The sequence below is a fragment of the Urocitellus parryii genome, chromosome 1 (genome assembly GCF_045843805.1).
Source record: "Urocitellus parryii isolate mUroPar1 chromosome 1, mUroPar1.hap1, whole genome shotgun sequence".
NCBI lineage: Eukaryota > Metazoa > Chordata > Mammalia > Rodentia > Sciuridae > Urocitellus > Urocitellus parryii.
Genome location: NC_135531.1, coordinates 144118985 through 144128430, shown reverse-complemented (window position 1 = coordinate 144128430; position 9446 = coordinate 144118985). Strand labels below are relative to the sequence as shown.

Genomic DNA, 9446 nt, shown 5'->3' with positions numbered 1-9446 from the left:
GGCACAATGAAGGCTAGAGACACAAGTCTGGATTGAAGAATAGGGCACTTGTCTGAAAATGAGCATAAGGCCCCGGCTCTACCACTTATTCAGCTGGTGATTCACACAAATCTCATTACTCCTCTGGACTTGGCTTCTACTTGAAGCTGCATTGTACGGATTAATCTGAGGGTATACTGAACTTGGCACCTGGCATTTAGAAGGTGCTCAATATCAATTTTCAGTTGGTTGTATAGGTAGTCAGAGAATTGCAGATGATGATTTCCACATAGGGCATTGAAGTTTCATTTGTCAGTGAATTTTTTTCTCCATTTGGAGAAAATATCCAAATGTGTCAATAATATCAAAAATAATTTTAAAACATTATTTTGCCTAGGATCTCTTGGATTCTGGACCATCGGGACTCTTTTCCAACATGGAGCAAAACAGCTCTTCAAACGGGCCTATGCTAGGGAATCATATTCGCAATCGCACTAAGTTCACCAAAGAGCAGCTGACAATCCTCATCAACACCTTTAACCAAATGCCTTACCCACATTATGCTACCAGACAAAGACTTGCTTTGGAAATCAACGTTGAAGAGTCAAGAATCCAGGTTTGGTTTCAGAATCGCAGAGCTAGATCCTTCTTCCAGGAGAGACGAGAACTTAAGGAGGCCCTGCAATCCAGCCAAGGCCCTGGGCAAGATCACCTTCCAAAAGGGACTCCCAGTGAACAGATCCGACGGCCCCGAACCACCTACAGCGCCTCTCAGCTGTGCACCCTCTTCAAGGCCTTCAAGAAAAACCCCTACCCTGGGATCCATTGCAGAGAACAGCTTGCTAAGAAAATTGGAGTTCCTGAGTCCAGAGTTCAAACTTGGTTTCAAAACAGAAGATCTAGATTACATGTGAAGATCAAAAAAGAACCCGATGAATCCTTCCAACAAGGCCAGGGACAAGATCGGGGACAGAGTTCAAGGTATGGAAAGCTCAGAAAATGGCAAACTTGAGCTCTCATCATTCAGTCACTTCTCAGAAGCCCCAACTCTGACCACTGCTGCACTGGGAACCCAGCCTTTGGGGAACCTTCTGGATCCAAACTACAGTGGTAACATGAATGGTAACCAGCTTCCTTCACAAACTGAAGAGTGCTTCCACATTCCTGGCTCTACACAACAGACACATTGCTAGTATGCTGCCTCCTCTGCCCTCTCTCAACTTCTGTTAACCATCTCTGAGGAGTTTAAGAGAAGACAGGAGCAAGATGTCTCCCTGTGAGCAAGGAAGGCAGGAAGCTTGCACTGGGAGAAATCTTTATGGTCTCATTCAGGCCAGAGGCAGAAGTCAACTCTGAACTCAGTTTGGCCCAGATGTCCTGCCACCAGCATCAGTGGCTCACTGAGAGGGTGACCAGTCATCAGCTAGGTGCCTGGAGATGCATTGGAAATGACTGGGGGGGGGGCAGACCTGGAACATTTTCAACAGAAGTCCCATGGCACCAGCTTTGCCAGCAGCTTGAGCTAGAACATGGTGGGCATAGACAAATCTAGAGGATTTGACACGACTTCAGCCTTCCTAGGGAGAGTCCGGTGCTGCAGGGACTTCAAGCCAAGCCTTCTGCAGATGAGAAAAGATGATAATCTAAGGGCTGGGGTCACAGCTCAGTGGGTAGAGTGCTTCCGTCTCATGCATAAGGCCCTGTGTTTGATCCCCAGCACCACACAAGAAAAAATAAAATCAGAACTTTAGGAGGTAGACAGGCACCAAAGGCCCTGTACAGCCCTATTGAAGCAGCCTGGTATCAGAGTTCCGTCGACCTTGAGATGAAGAAAATAAACTTAGTAATAACCTTTTTTTTTTTCCAGTCATCAGAGAAACAACAATTGATTCAGGAAAAGTCATCAATTGATGTTAAAACCATAAAATGAAAAATTGAAGGAAAAAATATGTATAACTTCTGGAAGAATTTCCTCCCTCAGACTTTTTTTTTAAGTTGATAAATAAAAAATGAATATATTTAGAGGAAAAAAAAAATTTCCCCCGCAGAGTTGACATTGTTGTCTTAGTGGCTGACACCCCAGCCCTGCTTCTGCCTAGGATGATTTATGGAGGGCAGTTGTGGTGACCTTCCTACCTTTGCCAGCACTGATTTTTGGAGCGAGCCTACTTGGTTATTGAGGGAGTGACCCAAGCCTGGCCATGAAGACATAAGTGGAAACGTATCTTGGGATTTTTAGAACGACTGCCCAGCTTCTCAGAAAGAAGCGATAGGTGTCGGCATCTGCTCTGTCATTAGTGGGATAGAACAGAACTGCTCCACACAATTATGCCATAAAGGGACTAGCCTGAGGGGCAATCCTAAGAACCCAGGACAGAGGGATGGGTACAACTGTTCCCTTGACGAGGCTGTCAAGTCACACCATTACCAAACCAGGAGAGAACTCTGTTTTAAGACTTCCTGTTGAAGTCTTCTTTAATCCCTTTGAGCCCACTTTTCCCATTATTTGTAGCCCAAAGTATGTACTTGATGCCATCATTACCCACACTTAATCTGCCTACCCTGCACCAAATTGCACATTGTGTTATTGACTATGGCTTGAGATCAAGTCTTGGTAGCTGGTTGTTTGCTCCATGTAAATTTAAGATTTACCTTCTCTGTGTCCCTCCCACTCCTCAAAAAAAAAAAAAAAAAGTCACAAGTACAACATTAACCTGGTCAGAATAATTTGGAGGCAAACTATTTTTTTTGTAATAATAAAATACTATGATCATATAATAAATCTCTTTGGTTAGTCTTTGATGTTTTATAAAGCTTTAAATTTTATTAGCAAGTTTTATACCTTTTTCACAAATACTGTGTGTTTTGCTATTATAAATGGGATTCTTCAATATTATTCCTCTTTTAATGTGAGTTGATTCAATGTCCCTTATAGAATTGTATTCACTCTTTCAGGATCCAGTCTAAGGTCAGGTACTGAATTTAGCTATCCTGTCTCCTTAGCCAACTCTTATCAACATTTTTACAGTCTGTCTTTGTCTTTAATAATATTGGCATTATTTTATTGCTACCTTATTCTCCTTTAGTTTTTTCTTAAACCTTTTATTTAAAAATTTTGGATTTACAGAGCAGATGCAAAGATAGTGCAGAGAATTCATGTATCTTTTTATCCAGTTTTCTGTAATGTCAATGTCTTATGTGACCGTGGTACATTTGTCAACACTAAGAAGTTGACATGCATTCTATACTTTTATCTAGGCTACAGGTTTTATTCAGATTCACCATTATTCCACTGATGTCTTTTTTCTGTGTCAAGATCCAATCTTGGGTACCATATTGCATATTGGACTCCCCCACTCCATACACACATCTTTAGGAGGATGCTTCTGTGTTTGGGTATGCCTGAGAGTTCTTTGGGGTTATATGTACTTGTACTCTCTTAGGTATGACATTGCATAAGTGACATGTTGTCTTGGTGTCCCACGGTGCCCGTCTGTCCTTATTTGGTGATTTGATTTTGGTGATCTCATTGAGGTGCTGATATATTTCTTCATTTTCTTTTCTGCTTTCCAACTGTTAATAAGTACAAACCATGTAAATATCCTGCTTGTCATCACAATGTCCCATGGAGTCAACCTTTATGGATACTTCTCCCCTGTTCTGATCTTTACTAGAAAGGTTGCCAAATGCTTATTTTCCACATTCAGTACACCTTCCACATTCCCTAGTCAGACTCAGCATTCAATTATCGTTATTCCTCCACATTTAGCTCCTTATCTACTGCTTATGGAAGTGAACTCATGAATCCCTTCATTCTCTCCCAATGGTTTATAATTCATTATTATTCCTGATTATTTGTGCCCCAAACTGGTTCTTGTGTCACCTATTTTGAATGCTTCTTTGATTTCTGGCATATTCTGAAATATTCCAGGCTTAAATTCTTCCAAGTGGGCCTAATATCTTGGAATCATGGAACTAGTCCTTTCTCCAAGGAGTCCTGGTTTCTTTCAGTGGAGACCAAGGTCTGGGTGCTGGTGGACAGGTTTTGAGTCATGATCCTTTTCTGTGGAGAGTGAACTTTGTATGTTTTACTCTGTTCTTCTAAGCTAACCATTTCTGCTTAATAAAGAATCAAAATAGTGATGAATCTCAATCCTGACTTTAAGTCTCTCTCTCCTTTGACTACTAATCTGATTATTAATTTTATAAGTATTAAGAAATTTCTATTTTGATTATTTTTATCATTGATTTTTGTCAACTTTCTCCCACATTGAGATCATTTCTCCCATGTTCTCCTATGAAACAGTTTTTGCATTCGCAGAGGCGTATTTGATTAATTGATACAGTCACCTTGTTAATATTTCATTCCTTCATGAGGCTTCCTTTCTGCTCCCTGAAAGTGTTTCCCTTGTAAATTGTTCTTCCTGGCCTCTGCTCTGCCCTTCGGGAAATTCTCCTGTTTGAATTTTCCAAATTGGCCTCGCTGATTGTGTGCAGAAGGATCATAACCTGGGACTGACTTGATTCTTTTCTTTATCAATGTAGTTTGGGGACCCCAACATGGTTTTAAGTCTTAAAACATTTTTGTCCAGTCTTTTGACAATACAATTAAAAACCCAGGGGTCTCCTTAGTGATCGTGTTTTCCTTAGTTCCATGTGCTAGCATCCACTCAAGCCTTTTAGAAATGTCCTTCAGAGGGCCATTACCAAGCATTTGTGCAAAAGATGCTTAGGAGACTAGACTCTGGAACTAGACTCACTTGTGCCCATATATATCCCATTTCTGCCCCTCCTGTCTCTGTCATCCTAGATAAATTCACTATTTATGCTTCAATTTATTCATCTGTACAATGGGGATAATAGTCATAGTGCCTTTCACTTTTGTGGCTTATATGGAGAATTTACTGAGAAAATGAATATACAGTAAGAGCTGGCGCTGGGTATGTACTTCTGTCATAGTTAGCAATGTTTAAGCTTCCTTGCGGTTGAGGCACTTTTCATTCCTGTTCCTCAACATGCCTACCAGCCCCTGCTCACACTCTGTTCCTGGCCTGCAGGCCCTTTGTCTATCAAAATTCTACTTATTCCCCAAGGTTACTGACTACTTTTGCTGTTAGACTTTCCCCTCATCTCACAGTCAGATTTCATTTTCTTTCTGTTCCATACCAATATTAGTCCAAACAGCTCCCCACTTATGAATCAGGGAAACACTAGGCTACACCCAAGATCTCTGGATGCTGGAAACCATAGATAGTATTGAACCCTATGATATCAGTTTTCCCTTATATACCTATGATAAAGGTGAATTTATATATTGGGCACAATAAGAGAATACTAATAAAATAGAAGAATTATAACAACACTGTGTCATGAAAGTTATGCAAATGTGTTTTAATTATCTTGAAATATCTCACTGTATTCTTGCCTTTCATTTAAAGGGAGCCCTTCAAGCTTCTCTTTGGAACATCTGCATCATTTCCCTTGAGATTTGGGCTACAATTAAGTAAAATAAGTGTTTCTTAAACATGAACATTGTGGTTCCCCAACTGTCAATTTGATAACCATATGACACTCAGTGACTATGGGGTGGGCTACATATTCAGCACAGGTATCTTGGAAAAAATGATGATTCATGTGCAGGATGAGACAGTATGAGATGTCACCATGCTACACCTACACGGAATGTCATGCACTTTAAAACGAGTGGATTTTTGTTTATAGAATTTCCTATTTAATAATTTTGGTCCACCATGAGCTGCATATGACTGAAACCACAGAATGAAACCTTGGATTGGAGGGGCCTATTGTATTTCTGCTTGATTTATGAACTCTGCTTCATTACAGTGGGTTATATATTATGTATCTGCGTGTTTTGCCCACTAGAGGGCAGAACTGTCCTGATTTGGCATGAGTTCTTCCTTCCATACAATTTACAGTAGCAGGTTCTCTCCCAATGCTTACCTTGAATTGAAATTATAAAACAGACTTTATGAAAGAACAGATGTTGCATCTTGTGAGTATGTTCTGCTGTTCATTTCAGAAATGTGTCCAAGCTTCCGAACCAAGTGGAGGTTTATTTTCCTCACGGAAGAAGTTATGAGGGGGAGGTAGCGTCGTTGTCCAAGGTATCCTAAAGAACATAGGCCCCTGCTCTCTTCCTGTGCTGCATCCTTCATGAGTGGCTTAAGTGTCAGGGTTGTAAGATGGCAGCTCCCAGTCGCCCATCACCTTCCAGTGAAAGAAATGAGAGCAAAGGGCCAAAGATGCCACTCTGCAGTGTCTGGGTGTTTTTAAGGAGGCTCTCAGGAAGTTCTTTCAGTAACTCATAGGCCAGGGCTAAGTCACATGACTATCTTTAGCTGCAAGAGAGTTGGAGTATTGAATGTGAATACCGTCATGGCAAACAAAATCAGGGGCCTGTTTGGCAGAAAAAAAATGGGAAATGAACGTTGGGCGTGTAACAAGCAGAACAATATTCCTCCGTGTTGTTTTGCCATTGGAAACAGCAGACGCTGCACCTGGGCAGCTTAAAGAGCACACTAAGATTGTTCATGGAATGGGGGAAGCTTCCGGAAGGTAGGTGTTGGGAGAGTTTGGGGAACTTCAATAGCAGGAATCTGTGGACTTTAGAGCAATGCCATTTATTAGATTCAGTAATAAAACAGACCCCCAGTCACTTCAGTTCTTGAGATAAAGAATTTCATTGGCTTCGTTTGACTGGATGGGAGGTACAGAGTTAGCCTTTGGACTCTAGCCTGACCCAGGTACTAGAGTTTGTTCCTCCGAAGAAGTAAATTGTTGAAGATAAGTCAGCTCTCATTATCGGCTATGTCATAGAACAACTTAACATGGATGCTGGAGTGCAGTTGTGCCGGGTTCTAGATTTCCCAACTCTTCTGAGAGTTCTCCTTACTCTAAGGAGTCAGCAACATGTGGTAGAATGTTCATGGGCCTGGGTCTAGATAAGTAGGTTTATTTTAATGCCAAATGCTTTCAAAAAAGCTCAGGATTTATCTAATTTTTAAGCCTGTAGGGATTTAGTTAGGACCAGTAAGGCAACCACTGAATTTCAGGTAGATCAGAAGGTAAAAATTCCAGCTGATTGGTTTTTGCATCCTAAAATTCACTTAGGAGGGAAAGTTCTAAATTTCAACAGACCTGCTTGTCATTTTGGATCATCCCTGGGAAGGGAAGGCAGCTATATGTTCTTCTGCCATACCAGCCTTCTCCTTTCAAGGATTTAAAGATGAATATGCCTTTCTTTTGTAAAATTCCATTAGTGTCTTTTTTTTTTTTTTTACCTGGTTGTCTGGGAAGTAGAAAGTAGGAAATGTCCTGCCATTTGTTTCCTGGCTGTTCTTGTCTTTTTGGCATCCTCTCATGATATTGAGCTTCATGATTAAATGTGTCAGCTTTGGAGTCTGGCAGATCAGGGGTGAAGTCCTCATTTAGCTACTCATTGGCAATGTCATCATGGGCTGATAAAACCAGTGAACTTTGCCCAGATTGGCTATGATACATATTTCTCAGGGTTAGTCCTGGCTAGTGTATTTTTCTTGTGTGTGGGGAATGTATATATAATATCTAGAATGACTCCGACCTACTTTGATTACTTAACATTGTATCTTACAAGCTCTTATCAGACGGTATAAGTCAGCCTTAATCTTTTTAATGGCTGTACAGTGTTACAACAGAGTGGTTGTGCTGTCCTGTTAATTCATTCCTCATCACTAAATGTTTTTTTTTTTTTTCCCCAGACATTTACTATTATGAATGATCCTATAGCCTTAGATATTCCTCTGGACACATGTATGAGAATGTATCTATTAGGATGAATTGGGTTTTAAGTTATATTTCTTCAATTCTTAATGTGCATCTGCACTTGTGTTGAAAAGCTGTCTTTATTTCTTTTCTTGGTAAATGTCATTTGACTACTTTATAGGTTTTTTTTGTTTATCTTTTGTTTTTGTGGTGCTGGGGATGGAACCCAGGCCCTTGCACAGGCTAGTCGAGTGCTCCACTACTGAGCTGCATCTCTGGCCCTTGCTTAATGGTTTTGAAGTTTCTATGTAGTCACAGTCATTAATCCTTTCCTTTGATTTTGGGTTATGTATCTCACTTCAGCTTTCCTTGCTCTCACATATGTTGTCTACACACACACACACACACACACACACAAATATCTACACCTATGTATTTGGCATCTTATTAAAATAATTTTTATGATTTTATTATTATTCTTTTTAGTTATACACAACATTAGTAATAATTATTTGACATAATTATGAAAGCATGGAATATAATTTGCTCCTATTCAGTCCCAGATAGTTTCTCTATCCGTTCTCCTTTCTACTGTCTCCTTCTCTTTACTTCACCAATTTTTCTGCTACTTACTTACAGTTGATTTTTAAAAATTAGTGCCTTATGGATACACATAAAGGTGAGGTTCACTGTGGTATATTCATAGATGTACACAGGAAAGTTATGTCATTCATTCCATTCTTCTTGCCTTATCCCATCCCTCTTGATTCTCTGTCAAGTCCCTTTCATCTATCCCACTGATTTTTTTCTTTTATTTTGAGGAAATTACCCCCTCCCAACTTTTCTTTTCACTTATTTTGGACTAGCTTATTTCTGCATATCAGAGAAAACGTTCAAATTTTAACTTTCTGGGACTGGCTTATTTCACTTAGCATGATGGTCTTCAGTTTCATCCATTTATTGGAAAATGCCATAATTTCATTCTTCTTTATGGCCAAGTAATACTCCATTGTGTATATATGCATCACATTTTCTTTTCTTTTTATTAAATTATTTATTCTAATTTGTTATACAGGATGACAGAATGCAATTCATTTCCTATTGTACATATAAAGCACAAATTTTCAAGACACTGGTAGACAAAGTATTTTCACATCATACGTGTCTCCATACCTGTACTTAGGGTAATGATGTGTAACTCATTCCATCATCATTCCTATCCCCTTGCCCTGCCTCCTTTTCCCTCCCTCCCCTATGCCCTATCTAAAGTTCCTCCATTCTTCCCATGCTCCCCCAACAATCGCCATGCCATTATGAGTCAACATCCTCATACCAAAGAAAACATTAAGCCTTTGGTTTTGGGGATTTGCTTACTTCACTTAGCATTATATCCTCCAACTCTACCTATTTATCTGCAAATGCCATGATTTTATTCTCTTTTAATGATGAGTAATGTTACATTGTATATATACACCAAAGTTTCCCTATCCATTCATCTACTGAGGGCATCTGAGTTGGTTCCACAATTTAGCTATTGTGAATTGAGTTGCTATAAAAATTGTCATGACTGTGTCCCTGTAGTATGCTGTTTTTAAGTCCTTTGGGTATAAACCAAGGAGAGGGATAGCTGAGTCAAATGGTGGTTCCATTCCAAGTTTTCCAATGAATCTCCATACTGATTTCCAGATTGGCTGCTCCAATTTGCA

General features: G+C 39.8%; 1 pseudogene; it reads left to right on the top strand.

Moving 5' to 3' along the window:
• Positions 1 to 415: 415 nt before the first annotated feature.
• Positions 416 to 1172, top strand: LOC144255328 (double homeobox protein A-like; annotated as a pseudogene).
• The last annotated feature ends 8274 nt before the right edge of the window (positions 1173 to 9446 follow it).